Source organism: Cryptotermes secundus, unplaced genomic scaffold (genome assembly GCF_002891405.2).
Source record: "Cryptotermes secundus unplaced genomic scaffold, Csec_1.0 scaffold397, whole genome shotgun sequence".
Taxonomy (NCBI): Eukaryota; Metazoa; Arthropoda; class Insecta; order Blattodea; family Kalotermitidae; genus Cryptotermes; species Cryptotermes secundus.
Window position 1 is genome coordinate 220,338 of NW_019731983.1, and position 13,575 is coordinate 233,912.

The window sequence follows — 13,575 nt, forward strand, 5'->3', positions numbered from 1 at the left end:
TGTTTACATGGCCAGAATTTAAACAAGGTAGCATGTGTTTACATAGTCAGTATTTAAATAAGGTGGCATGTGTTTACTTCGCCAGCATTTAAATAAGGTGGCATGTGTTTACAAAGCCAGCATTTATTCAAGGTGACATATGTTTATATAGCCATCATTTAAGTAACGGGACACGTGTTTACAATCCAGCATTTATCTGAAGTTACGTGTGTTTATAAAGTTATCATTGAAATAAGGTGTCATGTGCTTACATAGTAACCATAATCATCTATACTTACTGACTCATGGAGCTGAGCCCTTCTGGAGGAGCCAATTCGGCAGCTACTCAAGAATTTCCCAGCATTTTATGGAACCCGAAGGTTCATTATCGTGTTCATAAGAGCACTCCACTGGTCCTTATCCTGAGCCAGATCTATCCAATCCATGCCATCCCACCCTATCTCTCTAAGCTCCATTCTAATACTGTCCACCCACCTACGCCTTGGTCTTCCCTGTGGTCTCTTTCCTTCTGGCTTTCCCACAAATATCCTATATGCATTTCTCTTCTCCCCCATTCGTGCTACATGCCCTGCCCAGCTCATCCTCCTTGACTTGATCATTCTAATTATACTTGGAGAAGAGTACAAGTTATGAAGCTCCTCATTATGCAGTTTTCTCCAACCTCCTGTCACTTCATCTCTCTTCGGTCCAAATATTCTCCTCAACACCCTCAGTCTATGTTCCTCCCTTAATGTCATGAGACCAAGTTTCACACCCATACAGAACCACAGGCAAAATTATAGTTCTTTATATTCTAATTTTTACGTTTTTAGACAGCAGATGAGAAGACAAAAGGTTCTGGACTGATTGGTAGCGAGCAATACCCGAGTTCAATCTCCTCTTAATTTCCTCTTCAATCAAGTTTTGATTTATTATCGTCGTTCCCAAATATGTGAATTCTGCCATATTTTCAAAACATCTGTTTCCTATCTTTATGTAATGATTTTGCCCTGCATTTTGGTGACGAGACAGCAACATATACTTAGTTTTCTCTACTAATAAAAATTCTGTTAATTTATTATTTAGTAAGAATTATTACTGTAATATATTTGCAGCTAAAAGCAATAAAAATGTTCCAATTCTACTACGTTTCTATCTTATGCACGGAGCTAAGGCTCTAATCCTGAGCTAGATTGCATTTCATTGATTGGTTATAAATCTATGTACATTCCGTGAACATGGAATTATGAGTACAACGATTACAATGCTAAGAGTTTGTGTAGTGGGAAGTAAGCAGATTTCTTTATTTCCGCAAGCATGCCAACTGATGAGATTAGGAGAACTTGATTTCCCTGGCAGATGTGGCGACTGTAGCATGACAATTCAATTTCACACCAGTAATATTGTGGCAAAGCTCTGAGCATGCGCACTGCTCACTTGGACTCTAGGTCGTCTTGTGTTGACAACCAGAAGCGGCGCTAGTAACACTGTTCTGTTCCACGAAGCCACAGCGATATTCTTCTTGTGCGATATCTAACGGCTCTTTCAAAAATGAGACCATCGAGTTTCGGATGTTGGGAAGAGCAATGAACTGGAAATGATTTCGAAGATTGCGGCTGTTGCCGAAATGAAGTACTATCCCAGCATTCTCCTGGAGGAAATAGGGAAAACCTCAATCAGGGCAGCCTTGACTCGGCTGATTTTCGAACTAGAGACCTCATGAATACAAATCTAAAGCATGTTTGGTCTCACCGGTACTGACTTCCCACAGGAGTGTCATTTTCCGAGAACAAATACAATCCAGATATATGGAAAGTAGGTCATTTAAATATTACATAATTCAACTGAAATCGTATTTTCTCAATAATTACATTCCATGTTCTAGGAATTCACAATTAAAACATTTTCTCGCGAATCGAGTGGGCATGGGGGTTTGCAGGTCTAATACAATTTTACCTCAACATTGCAATGATGACAAAATAAATTTATCCACTAAAATTTGGGATTCAAGGGAACACAGAGAGTGGATTGGTGCTGCGCTGCTGTGTATCTTCGTTTATTCTCCCCCCCCCACTTCTTTGGCAATCAGGCGAGATGCAAATAATGTTTATGCAAGGGTTAAAATCTTATAACATAAGCAGACCCTAAGTAACATAAAGTTCTATGCATTTAAAGGAAACATTTCTAATTCCATGGAACTGAGCCCGTCTCGAGAATCCGTCAGTTGCTAAGTTACTCGAGAAATTCCAAATATTTTATAAAAGTGAAGGTTCATTTCTATGTTCACAAGTCCCTGTCACTAGTCCCTAACTTCAGTCAGAACAATTCAGTCTATACCACCCCATCCCAGTTGTCTAACATCAATTTTAATATTATCCACCCACGTAACTCTAGGTCTTCTTAGTGGTGTCTTTCCTTCTGGCTTTCCCATCTATATCCACTTTGGATTCCTCTTCTCAATTCATGCTACATGCCCTTCCCATCGAATCCCCCTTCGCTTGGTCATTCTAATTATACTTAGCAAAGAGTACATCCTATGAACCTCCTCATTATGAAGTTTTCTCTCCAACTTCCTGTCACTAAATCTCTTTTAGATCCAAATATTCTCATCAAAACCATGTTCTCAAACACCCTCAGTCTATGTTCTTCCTGTTTTATTTTAGCGTCCTGTTGCACTGATTTTCATCCATGATACGTATGCAATGTCCGTCTTGTAGTGCGCTCAATTTCATATGTCGCTTCTTACTACATGTTTCGGCAACACAGTGACATCTTCAGGTTCGTTATGTAATAGCTTAGCGTAAATAACGAACCTGAAGATGGCACTATGTTGCCGAAACATGCAGTAAGAAGGGGCATATGAAATTGAGCGCGCTACAAGACGGCCATTACATCACTATATTCACTATATTCTTCCCTTAATATCTGAAACAAAGTTTCACACCCATACAAAACAACAGGCAAAATTGTAATTTTGTGTATTCAATTTTTACGTCCTTAGACAGCAGACGAGAAAACAAAAGGTTCTAAACTGAATGGTAAAAAGCTTTACCTAAATGTAATCTGCTCCTTATTCGTCATGAATCAAATCTTGATCTGTTACTATCTTTGTGTTATGATCTTGCCCTCCATTCTGGCGACGAGACAGCAACAGAGACTCAGTTTAAAGGGAATAGGTTTGATTGTTATTTAGTTACTTAAAGATTAAAATTTGTTCATTTATCAATTTAAGTAGTAGGAACGACTTCTTATGAATAAGAATATATATTCTTATGAAATGTTACGTAAACCTGTTCTCGGATGCAACGTACTCCGAGGTGAAGGGACCAAAATTGTGCTCGTTACTTTGAAAACACACTTAAGTAAAAAACGTCATCACAAACATTGCAACTGAAATCTGCAGAAAGTGGTTGCGTGAAATATCCGGTGTGAATTGATATACATGAATTATGCAGTTTGCGGTTGATTATGTGTACGTATGTGTTATACTACTAATAAATTCATTTCAATGATTCAGACGTAACTTTTTCACTGTTTCCAGGTAACACATATTACAGATACGAAAGTGACAGAACTGACAAATACAAGGCACGGAAAGGAAGAGGGAGAATGAAGGAAAGTACGAAGCTGTACTAAAGTGGCAAGGAAATGAGATAAGACAGAATTTATTCCTCCTGGAATACAAACGGGCATTTCCGACTAGTCTTTATAGAATGATGAAAAAGAAATTACTTTAACTTTTTAATTTGCCGGTACATAGAATCCGACGCGTTGAACAAAGTATTCTTCAGATCAACTATGAAAATTAAAACAATGTCACTAATATGAACATTACAAACGAAATTTCAGATCACTACTGTTCCACTTGGCGCGTTGAAAGAAGTGGCAACGCTTCTGACTTTTGTTCGGGAAATGTCCGGTTTGATTCCCGGCCAGGCCATCGACTACTCTGATGTGTTTTGTGGTTTTGTTTAAAGAACGCAGACAAATTCCTGAAGAATATCATAAGTTGGGCCATGAGCGCTACTTCCCAAGGCATTTCCGATTCACTATTTACTATCAACTAATCATCAGGTGTAGTGCGTCTTAAGTTAGTTAGTTATTTAGAGAGGGTGGGTTTCCCCATGCACCGCGACCAGTTTGACCTATTGTGCTTCCCTCTATGATATTCTACCAGTCTCTTTACCCTACCGATAAATGGTGCGTACCATCAGTCCCGCCGAGCAAGCGAGTTCGGCCACTTGCTTAGCGGTGTCTATAATGCTTCCCCCATCTCTCAGAGGCCTTAGAGACTATTGTTGGGCGGGAAACGTCCTGGAATTTGGCTCAGTGATCCCCTTTGGGGATATGAGGTTCTTTTACGTGCCGTAAAGTTACGACACGTGACACACAGCTTGAAGTCCCTCCCGGAGGACTTGTTCCCTGAATTTTTCCGCCCTTAAAAATTCGACGACCTCCGCCGGGTATTTGAACCCGCGTACCACGAGTCATGAGGTGAGAACGTTACCTCTAGACTACGGAGGCCGCTTGCGTCTTAAGTTACTGGCAGTGAAATTAAATAAACTACAAACAAACACTGCTGTTCCCTTCAACATGTGAAGCGAGAATACATCCCGGCGGGACTCTCATGCATTCTTTTGATTTGGTGCAGTAATACGAGTAGGCGTGAATCCTGCAGATCATATCGACTTCGCAGTGTTGAAATGTCTTCCCTCGGTCATGTCAAGATGCAATTCAGCGAAGATTTAAGACGGAAGAAAACTCAACATCATATCCTGTATGATACAAACAATAACGCACAATGCGGGTAAAAAGACCCACCCATGGAAAAGTTGCGCATGCCCACGAGAATAATAGTTAGTTAAAATATACTTTAATGAAAAATGTCTGTCCATATGTGGTCTTTGAGGAACCATATTAAATATAAAAACAATGAAACACTCTTACCATAATATTCTTAATAAAATGTCGAGGTGCAAAACAAGAAGTAAAGCTATCCCTGTAACAGGCCGTGGAGGCCGATAGGGTTGTAAGACGTCGAAATTCCCATCTTTTCTAGACAATCGGCTCACATATGGCGGTGAGGTTGTCAGCTTCGCGCACCGGCGACCCTTTACCCCCAGGAAAATTCCTGGTACTCATTTCTGTTAGAGGCTGAATCGACCCCAGGACCATAGTGCGGCTGAAGGATTAGGTCAACTGAAAATCCAACGACCTCATCGGGGATCGAAACCGCGACCTTCCGGCTTGTAGCGCAGTGCCTCAACCAACTACGCTACCGCGTACTCCTTCGCGAGGTTGCAACTGTGCCTTGATAAGAGCAGTGGTACGTAATAGCTACTGCATAATTCCGACAAGTCTTCGCGGTAATTTCCAGTGAGACACGCCCCTCCTTCGTAGACCCAAGGCTGACAGTAAACAGAAGCACAGGTGCGTATCTGCGCACATCCACGGCTCATGTCTGGTGGAGGAGTTCCCAGCTCGAGCTGGCGCCAGAGCATTCACTTGTGTCGTATTCCTCTGCGTTTCCATCCATGTAAACAGATTTACGTTTAGTGCTCCAACTTCTCAGTTCTTGGTTCCTTTCTCCGAAGACGGCCCATGCTCTTAACTTTAACTTTCGGGGTCTATATGACGGCTGGAAATAAGACATTCCTCTGTGGGCCTTGCTTTCCGAGATCCTTGTTGCTTTTGTGGCTAATGTACTATTGACGCTATCAGTATCAGACTATAGTATATCGCCTTATCGTAGATCGAAAATTGTGTGATCTGGAACGAAACGGTCGTGGCCTAATCGAGGGCCTGAGGAAAACCACTACAAACCTCACGATAACCGGTGTCCCGGCCGATACTGGAACCGTCCATCTCTAAAATACAACCTACAGCGTTACCTCTAGCTCAGCATGTTCGGTGACAAAATTGCTAATTACATGTTAAGTAACAGCGCGTAAAATAATATTTACGATTTTTTTATTACCGTATTTATGCATGTATAGGCCGCGTGCGTGTATAGGCCGCAACACAATTTTCAGATAGAAATTATAGAAAAAATAATTTTCTTGGAATATTATTTCAGGAGTAGAAATTATTCCGAAATGAATATGATTGAATGAAGTGTGATTTCGAATATTTCGAATATAAGCCGCACCCCAGTTTTCCTCTTGAATTTTTGGCAAAAATGTGCGGCCTATACATGCGTAAATACGGTATTTAAGTGCGAAATTGTCTTATATCGTAATCGGTATTTTCGGGATACACAAAAAAAAAATCCTTACTTACATTTTGTAAATTCTTGTAACAAATGAAGGAAAAGCGAAAGAAGCTACTTCCCGGCGAATGCGCAGGCGTCAATATGAAGTAACCAGAACTGGTGACAGTGGCGCGATATTAGTTAGCTAAAATGAACAACTAACTACCAAAATACGCAGTGGGAAATTTCACTGTTTGGCTTATTATCCGCAGGTATTTTTCGAGTAGCTGTAATAATCAGAGATTTGCTTTCTCAAAGTTTTTACATTGATGACCACATAACTCACATAAGATATTTGTTGATTTTTATGCTAATAAAAGACTACAGACAGATGCCACTTTACACGAATTATGAAAGCAAGTTCAAACCAATTATGCAGGACTATCTTAAAGTTTGTACGACTTTAAACAAATCTGAACACGTACTTTATATTTACATAAAATTCCAATCGAGACCAACGAGCTCACGAGCCATATTCCCATCACCACAAGCAATAAAGGAGGATTTATAACGGAAGCCGTCTGGCTTCTGTTTCCTTACATTCTTCCGTTCACTGTGGCTTCACATTCGGTGCGGCCTGCATTTCTCGTAGGCACAAAACATTACAAGACGAAAGTATATCACATAGGTCCACAATTACTTTCTATAAACTTAAAATGAATGCCACTGGAAAGAGAACAACAGTATACTCCGTGAGCGCAACATAGGAATGAGTCAGTTTCCTAAGAATTTCCTATAAATTTGAAGACATTTCCCCATGAACTGCAAGAGCACATTTCTAATGAACAAGAAATTTTAGTTTCTTACTAATCCGTGGAATATGTTGCCTGTCGTGGTAGTGTTGTTGGTTGAGGCACTATGCTACAAACCGGAAAGTGGCGGGTTCAATTCTCGATGACGTCGTTGGACTTTTCAATTGACCTAATCATTCCAGCCGCATTATGGCCACTGAGTCGACTCAGCTTCTCACAGAAATGGGTACCAGGAATATTCCTGGAGATAAATGGCGGTCGACGCATAAGGCTTGAGAATTTCACTGCCATCTGCGAGCCGATTTTCTAGAAAATGTGGGAACGGCGACTTTTCACAAACCTATGGGCCTCCACGGCCTGTATAGGGATACTTTCCTGCGTGTTGCCTGTGAACCCACAGCCAGCTTCTTATAAACTCGTAAAGTTAGAATTTTACGAGCTCGTACATATTCGTATCAGAATCAAACCCTCTTGGCGTGTATCTCACAACTGGTAGACAACATTTCTAGGTCATAATGTGGGATATACCTACGCTCAGCACCAGATACCACCTCCTCTTTGTTCTCCCTCCCCCGAGACAAACACTCCACGACGAAGTGCCTTTGAGAACTTAAGGTAAAGATGAAATAAGGCCTTTCAGAAGATTGTAATGCAAAATTGTATCAATGAATTCGATGACGCAAATAATTTGAAGTTTATAACTTGTTCGACAGTTTTGTATGGGTAAATATGAAAGAAAGGCATAGCAAGTGAACACAATCATTCTTTAGAAGTTAATTTCCGAACATTTATGGCACTATAAGGTTCATTACAACATTCAAAACAGCCAGTCACTGGTCTCTATCCAGAGCCAGATGATTAAAGTCTACATGGTCACACCCTATTTATTTAATAACAAATTTAATATTATACTCCCACCTACATAAATATCCCTTCATTTTTCCCGATCAAACATTTGTATTCATTTATAATGTCTCGCCATGCGTGCTACATTCTCCGCTAACCTCGTCAAGGGAAGCGGATTAACATATTTTCACCACAGCACTCTATTTCGTTAAACTCTGGGCGTCGATTTTGCAGCATCGGCATTCTTAAACCTCCCTCGATTCACAGAAACGCGTATAACAGCGGTGGGATGTACGTACTTGGGTCTGCGTGCCCCATTCTACAGCTTACATTGCCATCGCTATCGGTGTTCATTTGTTTCTCTTACAAATCCTTTCGCCGTGGTTGTTTTACCACTCTGTTAGTGTCTTCTGTCTATATCCTCGAATGCTAGGATAGTTTTTAATGATTAACTGTAAAGAATTTGGAAGGAAGCGATCGTAGCCTACCTCGGAATTTGTCTGGAAGGACTGAGGAAAACAGCGAAAACCCCTCAGTGAGAATATCCGTTATCCTGACCGAGATTCGAACCGAACATGCCCCGAGCGTCACATTATGCCAACCCTTTTGGTAAATCTGTCACTGACAGGGCAAATCAACAATAGAATTCTAGCAGTGAATTCTGTACAAGTAGTTTCAGATACTGAGAGTGTCGTTAAATAAAGCATAAATAAATAACGAACAGTTCTATTTTTGGATAAGTTACGTGTATCCAATAGTGTGTGCGTGTTGGTTCCTAGCACTATACAGGCATGAATGAAATCACTGTAATTCGTAAAATATCTTATCGAAAAATGTTTCCCGTATTGTTGAGGTGGGTGCGCCTAGAGGCGCAACAGTGCCTCTTGTTATTTGTGTCTATGTGAAAACTAAGGCATTATTTGTTGAATGTTTAACAGTCTATGGAGGGAACTTTCTTCTGACAAGAGTTATAAATCGTAATAAAGAATGGAAATTGCGTTTTAGAACTAGGCAAAAGTTCCAGATCAGAACAAAAGCAAGAAGGAATTACCATAACATATTAAAAAGAAATTATTTCAATGTAGGTTCGAGAATTTGTTTTTACGTGTACAGTTGTTGACAAGTATAGTCATAACGTCTTTATTCATAGGAAATAGCTCCCTCAAAATGAACCCTTATGCAATTAAGCAGATGGCGTGTATCCACGTCTACCCCAATTTCCAGCCCTGTGTTTAATGAAATATGATGTTGTGCCATGTGTCACATTTTGCACGGAAAGTCACTCTTGAGAAATTGAATTAAGTTCATATAAAATAGGTATTTCAATGTATCAATGGAGACTGAAATGAAATTCAACAATTTTAGTGTAAAACACGAACATCCGGTAGATGAAACTTGAAAACAGACATACGGATATGAACTCCCATTATGCGTCAGTTTTATTCAGAGGTTATAAAATACACAGAAATGACGAACCAACAATTCGATGCGAACCTCACACTACATGGCCTCTTAAAGACTATGACGTCACAGCTGTATTTCAGAGCCCCAGAACTCAGTGACAGAGCGATTGAGCGTCAAGAGGACCGCAGGGAAATATTCTGACTTCTTCCTCACGGCCAATTCAACTGTTGCATAATCTCGCTGGAAGGAGCCACGAATGCGAAACAGCCGGTCGGGGGAGGGGGGTGGGGTGTCTAAATCGTTATTTTGCTGACTGCAAGCAACATCGCAATCCAGATAAAAAGACTAAATATTGTATCATGTTACTTAAATGGATAAATTGCATCACAAGTTCGCTATATACTACCGTAACTAGGGGAGCATGTTACATATAAGCCTTTCACATTTTAACTTAAATTTTAATCGTTCTGTAACTATGTTCACTGGAAATTTGTTCGAACAAATATATTGTCAAATATACGATAACTTATGACCATACCATATTTTTCATGTATTGTTTCGAGAGCAATTAAAATATCAATTAATTATTAGCCGATCCCGTTAGCCGTGATCTGCACAAACGGCGTTGCACCTCTAGAACTTTGCTGCAGCTGGCTGGAATGCTATTCAGAACTTCTATCCACGTCTTTCCGTGTAGGAAGGTGACTTGTGTTAGGCCGATTCGCCATTTAAGGAGCCCTATTCATAGCCTAACAGCTTCACTGAACAGAAATCCTGGATCCTGTTCCTTTTTATAAGATACGAAAGGATGCATAAAGAATTATTATTACCTGTAGTTCAAGAAAATCTTGTGGTCGCTGCGTCTGCTGTCATGGCCTAGAGAGATGACAGTCCTTCACATGTTGGCACGCACACAGAAACACTGTGGAGTGTCCCGGACAAACAGCTCACACGCCCGACGAGGGAGGTAGGTAGCGGGCGGGCGGGCGTCGCTCGAGCTTCTGGCGTCCCCGCGCGAGGAGGCAGCGTCGCGACCGACACCCACCGACGGCAAACGAGCTTCGACCTGGCTGGTAACCATAGCAACCAGGAGCTCCGTCACAAACAGCCAGCTAAAGAAAGAAAGGAAAAAAAACAATGGCTCAGAAGAAAAATTACACGGAGGAACAAGTGTTTCACACCGCTGTTATTCGGAAAATAAACGCAATAAATTCTGAATTCACCACGACGCCGGATCACAAATAACGACTGAATAAAGAGATTCAGATCCTGCTCTACTCTGCACTGTGCTCAGTTCTGCTGTGGCGCGTTATTCAGGCGTCACACACATCATACTTACCCCTTACGATGGAGGCGCCATAGCTCAAGCGGTTAGTCGCTGGCTTCCCACCGCGGCGGCCCGGATTCGATCCTGGGTCTGGTCAAGTGGGATTTGTGGTGGACAAAGTGGCACTGGGGCAGGTTTTCTCCGAGTACTTCGGTTTCCCCTGCCAATCTTCAGTCCACCAAGTGCTCCACAATCAACCTCACCTATCATCTGGGGCTGGTACAATAGGCCAGAAGTGGTCGCAGTACAAGGGCCTTAGTCCCACCCCACTAGCAATAAGAAATACCCCTTACGATACTAGTATCCATAGAAAGAACAGTAGAAGTAAAGGCGTTAGTCGGTCACTTTATCGGCCGGTCGGTCTTCCAGTCAGTCAGGTGTCACGTCAATGCTTTGCAGTTTAATACATAGTAAGAAGGTAAGGGTAAAAGGTAAATCTGCACCTGTAACAGGCCGTCAAGGCCCATAGGGGTGTGGAAGGTCGAGGCTCCCACATTTTCTAGACAGTCAGCTCATAGATGACAGTAAATTTGTCAGACTTACGGGCCGGCCACCCTTTACCCCCCAGGAAGATTCCTGGTACTCATTTCTGTTAAGGCGCGTCCACATTACTCGTACTCGTTCTCGTGCTCTCATGACTCGCTATGCTCGCGAGTAATGTGGACGATATGACAAGTCACGAGACAAGGAAATTTTTAATTTTTTATTTAAAAACTGTAGCCAATAAATTAAAATACAACTACAGACTATACACACTACGAGTACATATACGGATCTTCACGCGCCGAGGCCTGGACGAAGACTTACGAGCACAAGTAAAAGCCAGACGAGTCTCCCGACGAACACAAGCCTGGCGCGCACGAGCACGAGTAATGTGGACGCGTCTTTAGAGGCTGAGTCAACTCCAGGGTCATAGGGCGGCGGGAAGGATTAGGTCAATTGAAAAATCTAATGACCTCATTGAGAATCGAACTCGCAACCTTCCGGCTTGTATCATACTGCCTCAACCAACTGCGGTATGTTGGCCGTGGTGAACAGTAGTGGGCCCCCTCCTCTCGCCACAGAGGAGACCCCATTTCGAAACACAGTAAGTGGCCTTGGAATGAACAAAATTATGGACGTGGGTCCCGGCGGGGCCCGAAACCAAGAATGACTGTACTGGCGAAAAGGGGCGGCAATCTTTAAGTGTTGCATCCTGTTGCGTCGTGTATATAAAAATATTTATTTCATATTTCCGTCAACACAGCAATTTATAAAATGTATACAGATGGCGTATTTACATGAAGGTTGTATATCTGAGGCACAATATGTTTCGACCCCTAATGGGTCACCATCAGGTGCTAATTCATCCTAAGTTCTGAACACATACCTAATATGGATCTATCTCGTAGAGTTGTTCTTTGTTTCCACATAAAACCTGTTACAGAATCTTCAAAATTAAGTTAAAATTAATTTATTAAAATTGTAATTTATATAAATAAAATTTAAGATGAGGATACACATAAGTACACTGATCGTTTATTCCGGTTTCTTAGGGAATATGAATTCTTGAGTGGAGTAGTCACTCTTTGGTTGTTGTTCTGACGTTGTTCTCTCTATATATGAAATGGTCCGGCTGGCTTCTGGTTGACTGCAAATTACTGATCTAGTCTCTCTGAATATACACTGACAGTTTACAATAACAAGGGCCATTCATCCTATAGACACTACGCGTAAGTGGCATACGAAAGTCGAATTAATAAAGTTCGCATCATATAAGATACAGAAACGACAGCAAGAAAAAAAAACGTTAACTGTAAAACAGGCAGCACAAATGAAATAAGTAACAGCTCTGGAGGCAAAAGTCACAGCTGCACACATCCTGAAGATGTTTCGAACAGGCTGAAATATCTGAAGGAATGAGTTCGGTTATAACTCGAGGTTCGACAGTCCTGGGATCAGCGAGGAGACTAATGCAGGTGTCGGGGAAAAAGATCTTAAATGGGTTTCTGAAAAGTGAATCTGCTTGAAATAAACGTACCTCAATCAACATTACGTAATATTTTTCCCCCGCATAAAACTGCATGAACATTCTTTAAGTTAGTTACGCCCAAATGACAAGGAAAGCTACTGAAATAAGAATCTGAAATTACACAATATTTATTTTTTTTTTCCGAATGTCTCGCCTTCTCGTAAAGCAGCTTCCAGCAGACTTTTCTTTCTGTCGTTAACATTTCTAATCAGCTACGGAATTTGAAGCAAGGAAAATGAAAACGTACTGACTTTTCTTTAACGCGCCATTAACACCACGTTTCTGTCGTTTTTACTTCCAAAGATATTCGGGACTTAAAGAGCAGTTGATGATTGTAAAGAAAATGTTTATCAAGACAGACATAAGCTTAATTTGAACTGTAACGAAATTTAATTGCAAAATGCTACTGCCTGTCTGCTCGTGTATAAAGTGAACCCTTCATGAAGCCCTTAACCATGAGATCTGAGGTCCTCATGGCGGCGACTATAAAGATTACGGTCTTCTGTGATGTGACTCCGTGCAGTCGGGTTACCAACGTTTCAGAAAAAAAAACCCTGCTTCCACCTACTCTGAAGATGGAGAAAGCAAGTTTGCCCTGAACGTAGGTAAACATCTACCAGACTGCATGATGTCACATTCCTCTCCTTGAACATGGTTGAACATTTCGAGTCAATCCGCTCTGAAGGTGTTGAAACTTGAAGTAATTTCTGTATGCTTCTGCAGTGCGCTGGAACTCGCATCCAGATGTCTTCGGTCTGTATGAAATGACCTGCTTCTTGGTTCCCTGGTTTTGCATGTGAAGCTGATTGTTTTCATAGTATTTTTTTTTATTTATTTTAGATTTTAGCAATCAGAATATTACACAATTCTATAAGCTAAAGTGCTGATTACTCATTAGATATACTAATGACTAGTGGCATGAACAGGTTGATATCCAGCGAAATCACCTGTATAATCTATAATTAGTATCTATACATTAACTTAAGGGTAGTTCACTTGGCCACAG

At 41.2% G+C, this 13,575-nt stretch overlaps 1 protein-coding gene across 2 annotated transcripts in view; it reads right to left on the reverse strand.

Annotated features, from left to right (window-relative positions):
• LOC111867401 (probable G-protein coupled receptor 158) overlaps window positions 1–13,575 on the reverse strand; it is a gene marked incomplete at its 3' end in the record, with an annotated part of 242,176 nt that overhangs the window by 215,977 nt on the left and 12,624 nt on the right. For both annotated transcript variants that reach the window (XM_033752667.1, XM_023857223.2), the window contains 1 exon segment: window positions 10,062–10,343.